Source organism: Castor canadensis, chromosome 7 (genome assembly GCF_047511655.1).
Source record: "Castor canadensis chromosome 7, mCasCan1.hap1v2, whole genome shotgun sequence".
Taxonomy (NCBI): domain Eukaryota; kingdom Metazoa; phylum Chordata; class Mammalia; order Rodentia; family Castoridae; genus Castor; species Castor canadensis.
This window is the reverse complement of record NC_133392.1, coordinates 80237770-80253595: the sequence shown is the minus strand read 5'-3', so window position 1 is coordinate 80253595 and position 15826 is coordinate 80237770. Positions and strand designations below refer to the sequence as shown.

At 40.4% G+C, this 15826-nt stretch overlaps 1 long non-coding RNA gene across 4 annotated transcripts; it reads left to right on the top strand.

The window, feature by feature from the left end:
- The first annotated feature begins 261 nt into the window (after positions 1-261).
- Positions 262-15473, top strand: LOC141424843 (uncharacterized). Of its 4 annotated transcripts, XR_012449806.1 has the most exons (5): positions 262-848; positions 1412-1470; positions 6092-6147; positions 10644-10770; positions 15223-15473. It is a non-coding gene; the product is annotated as an uncharacterized lncRNA (long non-coding RNA). The 4 variants fall into 4 exon arrangements; XR_012449807.1 differs by lacking the exon at positions 6092-6147; XR_012449804.1 differs by having other exon boundaries at positions 262-1470.
- The last annotated feature ends 353 nt before the right edge of the window (positions 15474-15826 follow it).

Genomic DNA, 15826 nt, shown 5'->3' with positions numbered 1-15826 from the left:
CGCGCTCTCGGGGCGAGAGTCCCGCCGCGGAGCACGACGGGAACACAGGCGGCGCGCGTGCGCAGTTCGTTTCCGGCCGGGTAGGGTGGGGTGTGCGGAGAGGACAAGCGGCAAGGCAGTGTGTAGGCGGCTACGGCTGGCGGCTCCGTGCGGCCCTTTTGGCGCCAACGAGAGGACGCGCGAGAAGGGCGGGGCTCCGGAGAGCAGCGGCAGCGCCGCCCCATGCCGAGGGCGTGCGCGCCCTAGCGGGGAATGCCGGAAACTCTCGCTCGCTGCGGCGTGGCCGTGGGCGCGGCGCGCACTCCGCCTGTGACTGGGAACCCAGCCCGGGACACGGTTTCAAGTGCAGCGTGGACGCCATTTTACCTTGGGGCATTGTAGTTCCAGGCTGTGGCGTCTATTCAGGGCTCTTAGATCTCATTTCATAATGGAGGGCTCTGGGTTTGGTCTGAGCTGCCCAGCTTGCCCGACATTCAGGGGCGCAAGGAGTTCCAAGATTAGGTCCCTGATGTAGGTTCCAGCTAAAATGATTTTGTCCCCTAGCCAGCATTCTGGTTCCTAAGAACAAAATGGTTCTCGCTGTGACAGGCAAAAAAATAGGGCATTATGGGCACGTGGATGGCGCACCTGTCCTGACCAAGTCGTTAGACTTTAAATGTGGACCAGCTCCTCCAGGCGTGAAGAACTCCACTTTGCGGGGGTTGGAGGGGTTGGCTTTCCCTAAGATGGAGCCTGCTGGACACTGTTGACCAAGAGTGGACTCTACATTTGCATGGTTAGAACCTTGTGCTCCACAAGCCACCCCAAATTGAGACAACCAGAAGTTTGTGCCAAGTTTCAGAAGAGAAGTGAGTTGGGGCTCAGGGTCAGGGGTTGTCTACCTAGGAATGTCACTTCTTTTGAGGGTGTGAGAGAACCTGGTCTAAGGGGAAAATATCACTTACTGCCAAGAAAATCCTGTTAAACCCTCTTAACAGCCTTTGATTCCTTTCACGTTGTCCTCTCTTTCCAGATCCCGAGAGTTCCTATACTACATCCTTTACCCTGGCAGGAATGAGCTATGTGGGTGCTTCCTCTACCCTGATGTACACACTGGGAAAGTAGTGCAGGAAAGAGCTTCCTGAATTATCTCTTTCTGCTAATGTGAAAGAGGAAAGCTTTTTAGCTCCAGAGGGTGAATGTCTAAGTCATCCTATTCATTAGTGTCTAAGCCAGTAGTCAGAATTTCTGACATAGTTAAGTCAAAACCAGTTTCTGCAATACTGAAAGTATTGCCAAGATCGTTAAGGCCAAAGGACCCTGTCCTACAGAAGGACATTTTATTCAGCTGGTATATTGAGCTTTGTTAGGCAGAAAAATCCAAGAGGGGCAATGCAGGTCAGACCTCTTGTGATCCATTCTTCTCTTCCAGTTCCACATTCCTAGTTTTCTACATGTTCTCTAGAGTACCAGAAAATGAACAGATCTCAGGTGAGTTGTTTTTATTCCCAACTTTGTTTACAATATCTTAGGTTAGATTGGAAATGTACAAATAAATGAAAATCGCTGTCAGAGAAGATATACAAAAACAAATCAATATCAGCACAAAATGGTGTGCAGAAATAGGTAGGTTCCATTATCTTTCAGAGAATTTGATTTTCTTTTTTTTTTTTTTGCAGTACTGGGGCTTGAACTCAGGACCTTCACCTTGAGCCACTCCACCAGCCCTATTTTGTGAAGGGTTTTTCCAGATAGGGTCTCCTGGAACTTTTTGCCTGAGCTGGCTTAGAACCACGATCTTCCTGATCTCTGCCTTCTGAGTAGCTAGGATTACAGGTGTGAGCCACCGGCTGATTTTGTTGAGGTAATAGCAAAGTACAGTTATTTTTTGTTACCTGGCCATTAAAATTAATCTTCAGAGTTAGGCGATGGTGGCTTCTCGCTAATCAGGAGCAGAGTTCAGGAGGATCGAGCTTCCAAGCCAGTGAGGGTAAATAGTTTGCCAGACCCTGTCTCAAAAAAACCCTTCACTAAAAAGGGCTGGTGGAGTGGCTCAAGGGGTAGGCCCTGAATTCATACCTCAGTACCACAAAAAAAAAAAAAAAAAAAAAAAACCATCATCAGGAATTCCTCATGAGATGTTAAGGGTTCTTGGTAGTGAAGTCCAGTGTTCTTTTCTGGGTCTTCCAGAAAAAGATAATGTAGTTAAGTGGTCTTCCACTGAGGACTGGACATCAGGACAGCCTGCTGCCTGTTATCACTGCTCAGGGGGAAGCAGAGCCCCTTGTGACAAAGAACTCAGGCAGTACAGGTTTCTAAGGGCCAAAACACCTTGGTTCTGAAGAGCCCTCCCTGGGATATTTGCAAGAAAGAATGGGTTGTATCACCTTTACACAAACTCTACAGCATGTAGGTTAAAGTTAAATGGTTAAAGTTGTATTTTTCTGACAGATGTCTCCACACTTACCTTTCCATTTTGAAACCATGTCACTTGCTGCATATGTAAGGGAGACTAGTAACCTTATTATGGAAAATGTCTTAGATACTGTAGTGCTTGCTTTGGTTGAGCATTCTATCCAGTGGATGTTCATTGTGCAGTCTCTTCTTGGAATGTCTTGGTTGGTTTCTGGTCTATTTCTCCCTTTGTAGTTACTGTTCTGTCTTCTTCCTCTTCCTGTCCAGGGTCCATTCTTTACTGTCCTCACTGTTCAGTCTTACTGATCTCTCCTCACTGGGAATACACTGTTTGCTGGAACATTTGATTCTAGCTCTCTAGTCTGACCTCTGCCCTACTTTAAACCCTAGTGACCAAGTCTGCTGGACATCTCTTAGCTTACAGACTTTTCAGGTCCAAATTTGTTATTTATAGCCCTCAGCCCTTATTTTCACTGGAGTTTAATCACCAGACTGTCATCCAAGTGACAAACGCAGCATTAATCCTCACTGCTATCCTTATCTGCCCCTCCTTTACCTGCTTCTTACACGTCTCATTCGTGATCTACTCTTATGACTTTCAAATTGTTCACATTTATTTATTTACTTATTGTTGTGGCAATACTGGAGTTTGAACTCAGTGCTTGCTAGGCAGGTGCTCTACCACTGGAGCTACTGTTCCAGCCCTTCTTTGTGTTGGGTATTTTTGAGACAGTGTTTTGCAGACTGTTTGCCTAGGCTGGCCTCAAACCTTGATCCTCCTGTTCTCTGCCTCTTGAGTAGCTAGGATTACAGGTGTAAGCCATCAGCGCCTGGTTTCTTTCTTTCTTTCTTTCTTTCTTTCTTTTTTTTTTTTTTGAAGTTAGGGTAAAGTACATAAATCCTAAGTGTACAGCTTGATCAATTTTCATATGCTTACACCCTTGGGTAGTTACCACCCTGCTCAAAGTAAGGGACATTTTCCACACCACCAAAGGCTGCTTTGTGTTTTTTTCTGTTTATTTTTTTGGTGTGACTGGGGTTTGAACTCAAGGCTTTATGCTTGTAATGCAGGTGTCCTATTGCTTCGGCTGCACCAACAGTCCATTTTGCTCTGGTTAGTTTGGAGATATGGTCTCTTGAACTATTTGCTGAGGCTGTCCTCAAACCTTGATCTTCCTGAGCTTAGCTTCCCAAGTAGCTGGGATTACAGGTGTGAGCCACCGGTGCCTGACTTAAATTTTTTTTTTTTTTGGTGGAATTGGGTTTAAACTCAGGGTTTCACACTTGCATAGCAGGCGCTATACTCTGAGTTACAGCTCCAGTCCTCTGTCTTCTTTAACTGAACATTGTGTGAGATCACTCATGTTATATACAGCAGTTCTTAGCTCTTTTATTCTTGTGTGAATATACCACAGTTATCCGTTCTGCTCTGGATATACCTTGGGGCTCTTTCTAATTTTGACTTTTGTACATGCTTTTGGCTTACATATGCATGTGATTCTGAGGGATAAAAATCCAGGAGTGGAACTGATGGGTCATAGCACATATGCATGCTTCTCCTTTTGAGTATTAGGTTGGTGAGTGTAGTGGTGTCTCATTGTGGTTTTAATTTCATTTTTCTGGTGATTAGTGATGATAATCATGTTTTTCATGTTTCTTAACCATTTTGATTTTTTTGGGCAAGACTGGGGTTTGAACTCAGGACTTCACATTTGCTAGGCAGGTGCTTTACCACTTGAGCCACTCCGCCAGCTCTTGTTTGAATTTTTTGAGACGGGATTTTGTTATGTAGCCTAGGCTGGTCTCCAACTTGCTGTCTTCTTGCCTCAGCCTCTTGAGTGCTGGGATCGTAGGCCTACACCACCACACTTTTTTTTTTTCTCCTGTACTAGGGCTTGAACTCGGCCTTGCACTCACTAGGTAGGGCTTTACTACTTGAACCACACCACAGCCCCCATTATTGTTTTCTGAACTGCGTGTTTTAGTCTTGTCCATTAAAAGTAATTAGGGCTGGGGTGTGGCTCAGTAGTAGAGCACATGCTTAGCACAAAAGAGGTCTTAGTTCCATCCCCAGCACCAGATAGATAGACAGACAAACAGACAGACAGATAGATAGAACTAGGTGGGAGCTGGCGGTTCATGTCTATAATCCTAGCTACTCAGGAGGCAGAGATCAGGAGGATCGTAGTTCCAAGCCAGCCCAGGCAAATAGTTCAGGAGACCCTATCTTGAAAAAACTTGTCAAAAAAAAAGGGCTGGTGGAGTGGTCAGTGTGTAGGCCCTGAGTTCAAGCCCAGTACTACAAAAAAAAGGACTGAAAGTATGACTCAAGGGGTAGAAATGCAGAGTTCAGACCCCAGTACCACCAAAAATAAGATAAAATGAAAAAAATTGGATAGTTTGTCTCTGCTGTATTAACTTGTAGGAATTCTTTCTTTGTTTTGATATGAGTCCTTTGTCAGATATTTGTATTGCAGATAGCTTCTTTGAGTTCAGGGTTTCTTCTGAATTGTCTTTTGATATATGGTCTTACTGTTTAGCCCACACTGGCCTGGAATTTTCTGCGTAGCTCTGGCTGGCTTCAAACTTGCCATCCTCCTGCCTTAGCCTCCTAAGTGTTAGGATTACAGGTGTGCTTCATCATTCCCAGTGTCTTCTGAATTTTAATGAAGACCATAATGAAGTCCAACTTGATATTTTGTTTTATGGTTAGTGCTTTTTGTGTCCTGTGGGTTTTTTTTTTTTTTAATCTTAGCCTATCCCAAAATCGTAAAAGAATTCTGTTTCCTTCTAAAAGCTTGAATTGTTTTAGTTTTCATGTTTAAGTTTGTGACATTTCATATGATGGGTCTTTTTTGGTGATACTAGAACTTGAACTCAGGGCCCCACATTTGCTAGGCGGGTGCTCTCCCACTTGAGCCACTCTGCCAGCCCTTTTTTGTATTGGGTATTTTCCAGATAGGGTCTTGCGGAAATGTTTGCTGGGCTGGCTTTGAACTGTGATCCTCCTGCTCTCTGCCTCCTGAGCAGCTGGGATTACAGGGTGAGCCACGGTGCCTGGCCCCTACCTTTTTATAATAGACTTAATATTTTATTACTTAAGTTTCTTCTTCTTTTGTGTTTTGTACTTAGTCAAGTACATGTTTTATAAAGTGTGAGCTCTAGTTTATTATTTATTCATCTATTACAAATAACCTCATAATTATGTCAACTTCATTTAACAAATCAATCATCCTTTTCCTTATTCAGTTGAAATTGTGGCATTATCATATATTAAGATACTTTCTATGTATTTGAACCTAGTTAGGACATTATTTTCTCTTGTGACATATTTTTCTTTTTCTTTTTTGCAGTACTGGAGTTTGGACTCAGGGCCTCATGTTTGCTAGGCAGGCACTCTACCACTTGAGCCACTGCACCAAGCCCTCTTTCATGTTGTGTAGTTTTTGAGGTAGAGTCTTGTTTTTTGCCAGGCTGGCCTCAAACTGTGATCCTCCTAATCTTTAGCTAGAATGACAGGTGTGAGCCACTAGTGCCTGGCTGTATTTTTCTTTTGACTAGAGAAGCTAATATCTAGCAAGATTCTAGTTATATGTAGCTAGAGTAATTTCTAACAAGGCAGATCCCCTTTAACTTTTTGTTTTGTACATACCTTTTTCACTCCTTTGTCTTTTTTTTTTTTTTTTTTTTTTAACAGTACTGAGGATTGAATTCAGGACCTCACATGTGCTAGGCAAATGCTGTACTACTGAGGTATGTTCCCAACCCCTTTTTTTCTCTTTTAATTAAAAAATTATGTCCTGTGGATCTCTTCTACTTTTTCAAAACTACATCCCAAAATACTGACTTTGCTATGTGAAATTGCCTTAAAATTTTATGTTAATTTTGATGGCTCAATATTTTGATGTTTTTGCTCTTAAGAGCATTGTTTTATTTTCCTCAGAACATTTTATTTTATTTTGTTGGGTTTAAATTCAGGGCCTCACGCTTGCTTGGCAAGTGCTCTACCACCTGAGCCAGTCTGTTAGCCCTTTAGAACATTTTCAAAAATAACAGCTTGAATCCTTTCAAAGTATATATTTCAGTATATTCAGAGTTATGCATTTATCAACATTAATTCTAGAACATTTTCGTCAACCTCAAAAGAAGTACTATACTCATGAGCAGTCATTCTTTTCCCCTCCCTACCCCTTGGCAGCATTAACTTTCTTTCTGTCTCTGTGGATTTGCCTGTTCTGGACATTTCATTTCTGGACAAATAGAGTAATACATTACGTATGTGCGTTTTATGGATGGCGTCTTTCCTTTAGCAAACTGTTTTCAAGGTTCACTCTTGTCAAAGCATGCATCATATATCATTCCTCCTCCTTTCTTTAAAGACAGGATCTCACTAGGTAGCCCAGGCTGACCTTGAACTTGCAGTCCTCCTCCTTCAACTTCTCAAGTACTAGGGGTATTTTTGTTTTGCCTTTTTTTTTTTTGGTACTGGATTTGAACTCAAGGACTACACCTTGAGCCACTCCACCAGCTCGCTTTTGTGATGTGCTTTTCAAGATGGGGTCTCAAGGAGGATTTTCCTGGGCTGGCTTTGAACCACAGTCCTGATCTCTGCTTCCTGAGTAGCTAGGATTATAGGCATGAGCCACTGGTGCCTGGCCTACGAGTACTATGTTAAGGGAATGCACCATCATGTCTAACATCCTTTTCTTTATGGTCAAATAATACTCCATCTTATGAACATGCCACACTTTGTTTATTCAGTCATCAGTTTATGGCCATTTGGTTATTTCTACTTTTTTGGGCCATCAGTAATGCTGCTGTGTGGCCTGGGGCCACAGAGCTACAGCTGTGTGGTAGAATCCATGCATAGCATATACAAGAGCCTGTGTTTGGTCCCAGTGACAACAAAGCATAAAATAATGACACTGCTGTAAGCATCTGTGCACGAGGCTTTGTGTAGACAGGTACTTTCAGTTCTATTGGCTGTGTTCCTAGAAGTGGATTTACTTCCTCATGTGGCAACTCTATTTTTAGCATCTTGAGGAACGGTGCAGCTGTTTTCCAGGATGAGTGTACTTTTCCAGTAGTGGTGTATGAGAGTTCCAACTTCCCTATATCCTTGGTAACACTTGTGTATTTACATTTTAACCATCCTAGTGAATGTGAAGTGGTATCTTATTGAGGATTTTTTTCCCTTTTTCTTTGTGGGACTGGGGTTTGTACTCAGGTTTCATGCTTAACAAAGCAAGCACTCGACTGCTTGAGTCACATCTCCATTCCATTTTTCTCTGGTTCTTTTTGGTTCTGGGGTCTCTCAAACTATTTGCCTGGGCTGGCCTTGAATCTCGATCATCTCGATCTCAGCTTTACAAGTAACTAGGGTTATAAGCTTGAGCCACTGGCACCCGGCTTGAAGTCAGTTCTTTCTTTAAGCAGTTTTCTAGTCAAATATGTAAGAGGAACACGTAGAATTAAAAGCAAATTTCCTTTTATTTCTTCCTGTGATTTTATTTTTTCCATGTTCTGTTACTTTGTTAATTCCTTGCTTTTTGCAGAACATCTCTACTTCTTCATTTTCTCATAAGAATAACTTTCTGTTTGGTATAGGCTGCTAATTTTATTTTTACCTTTCAGAGAAAGGTCCATTCTCCAGTCTTCTGTGCGTCCCTCAGACCTTGTATTTGTACTTTTGCCTCCTCCCCCATTGTCTTTCTTGGGAGCATCTGACTCATCATCAAGGTTCCAGTGACTCCCCAGGTTCTCCCCTCTGTCTTAGGCATCTCTCCCAAATATGACCCTCTGTGACCCAGAGATCTCCACCTTCTCCATAGATACTTCAGGTATAGCATGTTAAGACCTCTTTAACTCTTACCTTCTGCCCAGCTTTTCTTTTCTTCTTCCTATTCCTTGTATATAGTACCTGGATTTATCTAGATGCTAGTAAAGAATCCCTGGGAGGAGGACTGGTTATATATACCTGTAATCCCAGTATTCGGAAGTTGAGGCAGGAGGATCCACAGTTTGAGGCCAACCTGAACTACATAGCACGACCCTATCTCAAAAAAACCTCCAAAACAATCCCTGGCAGGTAATCTCCTTATCCTTCCTTCTGTACAATGAATTGAAACTTGATTTTCTTGGAGCTTTTTCTGGTGGATCAAATCTCTATTCTATAACCCCATTATTAATACCTGAATTAGATGGTCAACTCTCATCCTGATCTTTGCCTTTTTTCCACCTAAACCATTCTCCACTATCTTTCTAGATTATCACTTACCAGCATAAATGTAATCCATGACACATATGTAATTTTAAATGATCTGGTAGTTACATTAAAAAAATATATATAAAAAACTAGCTGGAGGTATGGTTCAGGTGGTAGCCTGCCTAGCAAGCATGAGGCCTGAGTTCAAACCCCAATACTGCTGGCGAAAGTAACTCACGCCTGTAATCCTAGCTACTCAGGAGGCAGAGATCAGGAGGATCGAGGATCGAAGTCAACTGGGGCAAATATTCACAAGACCCTATCTTCATAAAACCCATCACAAAAAAGGGCTGGTGGAGTGGCTCAAGGTGTAGGCCCTGAGTTCAAGCCCCAGTACTGCAGGAAAAAAAAAAAGGTGAAAAAGTAAATAGAAAATATTGAAAAAATTGGTTTTATTATTAAATATAAATATAAATAAATTTAAATATACAGCATATCTAAAGTATAATTTCAGTATGTAATCAATATTTTAAAAGACCATGAATAAGATTTTCACTTTTTTTTTTGTGGTGACAGTATGCTGTTACTGTACTATCCTGTTTACATTTTTTGTTCTCAGTCGCTGAATTCTGTGTGTACTTTATAGCACACTTCAGTTTGTCCTTGTCACACTTCCAGTGCTCAGTCAACCATGTGGTCAGCAGCTATCACATTGGATGGCACCCTGAGAACACTCCTAGGAGTGTCCAAGAAAAGGTATTGGAATGTGGGAACAGTATGCATATATGTATGCAAGTGTTTGTATTAAAAAATGAGATTTCAGGGCTAGAAGTGTGGCTCAAGTGGTAGAATGCCTGCCTAGCAAGCATGAAGCCCCAAGTTAAAACCCCAGTGCTGTCAAAAAAGAGAAGAGAGAGTTTATGTAAGTATAGCTGTATAAATAGCTATGCTGTGTGAATACTTAAATTTTAATTAAAGGGTAAATGGTTAAATATTTTGGAACCCTTAAGCTACAGGCCATGTCCCCAGTTAAGAATTTTGCTCTTGATTATGTCTGTGAGTCTTTATCTTAATTCATCTCAACTTCGTATCTCGTACTTCTATGAATTTACCAAGTATTTTTACAACTCTATGCCTTTGTTTATGTAGTTGGCTTATATCTACAAACAATACATGATTTGTCTGGTACTGGTGATTCACGCCTGTAATCCTAGCTACTCATGAAGCAGAGATCATGAGGATCCCAGTTCAAAGCCTAGGCAAATAGTTCATGAGACCCTGTCTCGAAAAAACCTAACACAAAAAGGGCTGGTGGAGTGGCTTAAGGTGTAGGCCCTGGGTTCAAGCCCTGGTACTGCAAAAAAAAGGGGTATATTTATTAAGACTCAAAGCTTTACTCTTTAGTGAAACTCACCTGATAATACAAACAGAACTTACCTTTTTTTCTCTTTGCAACCACCTACTAGCCTTGCTTCTTAATTCATGTGTATATTTATGTTTAAATATGTTTCTGATTAGATTATTCTTGACTGCAGTTATTATTTATCTTTTTACCTTCAGAAACATGGATAGTTTTTGGCACATTGGTAATACTTCATATATTCTTCATGTGAATTAAGAAATTAAAACATGCTGGGCGCCTGTGGCATATGCCTGTAATCCTAGGTCCTCGGGAGACAGATATCAGTAGAACAGAGGTTCGAAACCAGCAGGGCAAATAGTTCAAGACACTATCTCGAAAATACCTAATACAAAATATGGCTGACAGAGTGGCTCAAATGGTAGAGTACCTGCATAACAATCATGAGGCCCTGAGTTCAAACACCAGTACCGCCAAAAAAAAAAAGAAAGAAAAATTAAAACACTGGCCGAGTCCTTATTATATGATTTCTCACTTCTCCCAGTGTATAATACTAATGATAGTCATCCTGTGTAGCATTTTCCCCTCAACGCTAAGCAGTCGACAGGGCAATATGTTAGATCCTAAAAGTTGGTTGCTGCCCAGTACTCATCTCTGTAGAATGACCACAAATGTCTGTTCTAGTGATCAGTGTCATTCAGGGATGTAGCTGTGGCCTTCTCTCAGGACAAGTGGCAGCATCTGGATTCTGCTCAGAGGACCCTGTGCAGGGACATGATGCTGAAGGACTATAGCTGCCTCATCTCAGTGGGTAAGTGGTGTGTAATTTGTACCTTCAAATAAAATTTATTTCCTCTTCACCTGCTGGTGGCAGATGGTTTCTTTGTAGAGAGTATGGTTGAAGGTATAAGATTCAGGACTCAAGGCTGACTGAGGTCTTTGGTACACTAGAAAGAGCATTTATATTCCTTTCTCCTTAGTGAGATGCCAGGTTTACTTGTTTACTAGATAGACTTGTCTGCCTTTGAAGGCCTGAACCTCAATCTACCTGACCTATGCCATTCACAGGGTATGGTATTGCCAGATCACAGGCGATTACCAAGTTGGAGGAAGGAGAGGAGCTGAGGACACTGGAGAGGGACTGCCCAGGCCTGTTAGTGAGTATTTAGGAAACTGTAAACCAGGAAGTGACAGGGTCCAGAAATGTACTTCACTTATTATCATCTTTGAAAATTTGAAGTTACCAGAATTTTGGCCATGACAGAGTAACTGGTCTGCATGTCTCAGATACATGTATCCTCATACTAGCAGATACCAGCTAAATGGTGTTTGTTTTTTTCCAAAAATTTAATCCTTGTGCATCTCACTTTAGACAGCTTACTACCTTTTAAAATTTTGTGGTGGAGTTGGGGTTTGAACTCAGGACATTGCACTTGCAAAGCAGGAAGGCACTCTATTGAGTGAGCCACACATCCAGTCCATTTTGCTCTGGTTAGTTTTTGGAGATGGGGATCTCACAAACTATTTGCCCTGGCTGGTCTCAAACCATAATCCTCCCAGTTTTAGCCTCCCAAGTAGCTAGTGTCCAGGTAGCTGACTCTTCTTTTTTTTTTGGCAGTTACTGGAGTTTGAACTCAGGGCTTCACTATTTCTTGGTAGACACTCTACCACTTGAGCCACTCCACCAGCCCTGTTTTGTGTTGGGTATTTTTGAGATTAGGTCCATCTTCTAACCGCATTCTTCCTAATCTCTGCTTCCTGAGTGATTAGGATTATAGGTGTGAGCCACCAGTGCCCAGGACTGACTTCTCTTTTGATATCTTATCATCTCTTATTATTATTATTATTATGTATTTATTCAACAAATAGTAATTTAACACCTGCTTTATGTTAGTTTTTTTTTTTTTTTTTTTGGTAGCAGGGTCTCACTGTATAGTCCAGGTTAGTTTTGAACTCAGGATCCTCCTCCCTCAGCCTCCTTCAAACAGAATAGATAGGGAAAATGAAACCTGGGAAATAGGAGTCAGGAATTCAGAGGTGAATATTGTACTAATAAATAACTTGATTAAAAGCACACAGTTGCTATGTTCTTTGCTTTAAGCTTCACATTTCCTCACTAAGCTATAACATTTAGTTGAAAAAAAGCAGATCCTCCGATCTCTGTCCCCTGAGTGGCTAGGATTACATGCATGAGCTATGGGCGCCAGCAGAAGAAGATATTATAGTTATTACAATATATTCCACAGGATAAACCCTCTTCTTGGATTTTAAAGAATATGGTATGTAATGTTTGAGTAGCAAATATGAAATATGAACAGGAAACCAGAAGTATCATATATATAATATACTAGACCGTGAGGGCTACAGTAGATCCAATGTTGAATTACTTCTAAGTATTTGTAAGGATTAATATTTCATGACTTTTGTAATTTCTTCTAATTTTAAATTATAAAAAAAATAACATAAATGAACAAAGAGAAAATTTATTTACTAGTTGAATAAAAATTCTGCTTTGCAGTTACCATATGTATGAATTGGTTCTACTTATAAACCTGAGAAATGTTATAGGATTGTAGTGATTTAGTTTTCTTAACTTGGAAATATGTTACTATTTTATCACCTTAGCAGTTATTTCATATTTGTTCATCAGTTTATACCTAGCTGTGGTAACATAAACCAAAATATTATGAACATAGAAAATTGATGAACTTGTTTAGGATAATGCAATAGTGAAGTAAATCTTCTGTACTATATCACTTTTCAGCTTTCTTGATCAGTAGCTCTTGCATGTTGCTTAGCCTTAATTCACATGCTGCTTTTTTTTTTTTTTTTTTTTTTTTGGTGATATTGGGGTTTCAACTTAGGCTTTGCACTTGCTAGGCAGATGCTCTACCACTTGAGCCACCAGTTTATCCTTCAGCTTTCTTACTGAATTGCCTGAAGTATTACATCAGCTGTGATGTGAAAGAAGCTGGAAATACCTTATTTGTGGATTCTTTGTTTTTTTTTTTTTTTTTGTAGTACTGGGGCTTGAATTTAGGGACTACACCTTGAGCCACTCCAGCCCTTTTTTTTGTGATGGTTTTTTTTTGAGATAGGGTCTTGCAGACGATTTGCCCTGTCTGGCTTCAAATCCCGATCCTCCTGATCTCTGCCTCCTGAGTAGCTAGGATTACGGATGTGAGCCACCAGTGCCTGGCTCTTTCTTTCTTTTTCTCTTTCTTCCAGTGCTGGGGATTAAACCCAGAGCTTTTGCATGTGAAGCTCATGCTGTACCACTGAGCTATGCCTCTACCTCTTTCTTTTTCTTTTTGGCAATATTGTGATTTGAATTTAGGGCTTCGTGCTTATGAGGCAGGTGTTCTACAGCTTGAGCCACTTCCTCCAGCTTCTTTCTTTCCTCCCTCCCCCTCCCCCTCCTTCCTCTCTCCCTCTTCCTCCCTCCCTTCCTTCCTTCTTTCCCTTTCAGAATTTAAATTTCTCCCCTTAATTGCAAAGGGTAGAAAACTTATAGGAAGAAGAGTTTTCATAAGTATTAGACAATTCAGAAGATGGATATAAAGAGATAGGTAGGAGCACTATAGACTGTATGAAATCTTAAACTAAGTTATAGATGATGATGTTCTAGAGGGATCAGAGTGTCTTATCTATCCTGTTACAATAACAACCTAAGGGCTGGAGCTATGGCTCAAGTAGTAGATGACTTGCCTAGCAAGCACAAGGCCCTGAGTTCAAATCCCAGTACCACCAAAAAATTAAAAAGGATTGAGGTTCAAAGCCAGCCCAGGCAAATAGTTCTCGAGACCCTCTCTCAAAAAAACCCATCACAAAAAAGGGCTGGTGGAGTAGCTCAAGGTGTAGGCCCTGAGTTCAAGCCCCAGTAATGCAAAAAAAAAAAAAAAGTTACAAGGACCATCATTGTCACTGTTAGAACAAGATAAAAATGAATAAGGTAAACTAAATGTGTGTGAATTGTAAAAGAACAACTTGAATGGGTGCTTCTTTGAATATTAGTACTCCTGAATCCCAGCTAGAATGTAAATAGAGCCCAGGCAATAAAATTTTCCTCTGAACATGTAGAAATTGGTACTTTCTGGAATTTAATTTGGTGTTGGTATGTAGAATAGAAAAGAGGGGGATAAGAATGGACACATAGAACATGAGTGAGGCTTTTTATCTATTTATTTATTTTAATTTTTATTTTATTCATATGTGCATACAATGTTTGGGTCATTTCTTCCCCCTTACCGCCCCCCCCCCTTCCCTTACCTCCCCTTATCCCTCGCTACCCAGCAGAAACTATTCTGCCCTTATCTCTAATTTTGTTGAAGAGAGAGTATAAGCAATAATAGGAAGGAACAAGGGTTTTTGCTAGTTGAGATAAGGATAGCTATACAGGGAGTTGACATGCATTGATTTCATGTGCATGTGTGTTGCCTTCTAGGTTAATTCTTCTGGAACTAACCTTTTCTCTAGTTCCTGGTCCCCTTCTCCTATTGGCCTCAGTTGCTTTAAAGTATCTGCTTTAGTTTCTCTGCGTTGAGGGTAACAAATGCTATCTGGTTTTTTGGGTGTCTTACCTATCCTCATACCTTTCTTTATCTCTCGCTTTATCATGTGATCAAAGTCCAATCCCCTTGTTGTGTTTGCCCTTGATCTAATGTCCGAGTATGAGGGAGAACATACGATTTTTGGTCTTTTGGGCCAGGCTAACCTCAATGAGTGAGGCTTTTGTTTCAGAAATGGACTGGATCCTGATCCTATTGTTACAAATTAATTGTTCCTTTGATGTCCTTGTAATTTTACTTATTATTTGTTGAGTTGTTGGGCTGTTCCTTTTGCTTGTGAGATTTTCTATCCCAGGATGGGGCAGTCATTCAAACATCTTTTATTTATTTATTATTTGTTTGTTTGTGTTTATTTCACTTTTTTTTTTGTGGTGCTTGAAATCAAACCTAAGGCCTTATGCTTGCCAGGCAGGCCATCTACCACGGAGTTTACATCTTCAGCCTTATTTGTTGTATTTATTTTTAAATTCACTATCTGTTCTTTGATGGTCACTGTTTTGAAGTGCTGTTATGGTGTTTTGTTGCTGGATTTCCCATTTTCCATTACTGCAAGTTATTTGAATTTCTAAACCTGTGGGATTAAGGAAGTATTGTTTTTACACCAAAAGATGGAGCTATAAGCCATGTAAATTGTCTCCTTTTTATAAGAAATATGTTAAAATTTATAAACTATGGTAAATTGTTCTCATTTGTAGAACTTCTATACAACTGATGGCCTGATGGAGAAGAGCCAGGAAAACCAGTATGAACATTTGTCAGATGGTGATTTGGTCAGCAAGTAAATATTGATTAAGGAGAGAAATAATGAATTAGGAAAAACATTTTATCTGGATTTAAACCCTACTTTAATGAGAAAACCCAGTTATGAACTTAGTGTGGTGGTACATGTCTGTAATCCAAACAAATTATGAGAAGAATATATTCACAAATAAAGTTTTAATCTTGATTTCACATGTGAAATGTGTTTATTGCAATGTGTGAACTGGTCAAAACTGGTTTAATTTCAAGTGCCTAATTATTGCTCTTATGATTAATGGAGTATCCAATTCTTTCCTTGATAAATTCTTTTCTTTGAAGCCAGTTCTGAGCTTTAAAAGTTATAATCGAAATTTCTTTAATATGTGGTAGGAATGCACCACTTTTTATTTTTTTTCTCAGAATTCGGGAGAGAAGAGGAAGGGAGGGAAGGGGAGGAGAGAGAACTGGCACAGAAACTTGTTGCAGTTCTGTTTGGAATATTGTCAAAGACTGAGCTTTCTTTCTGGGAAAGACCTAGGAATCGCTACCTTTAATTCGTTG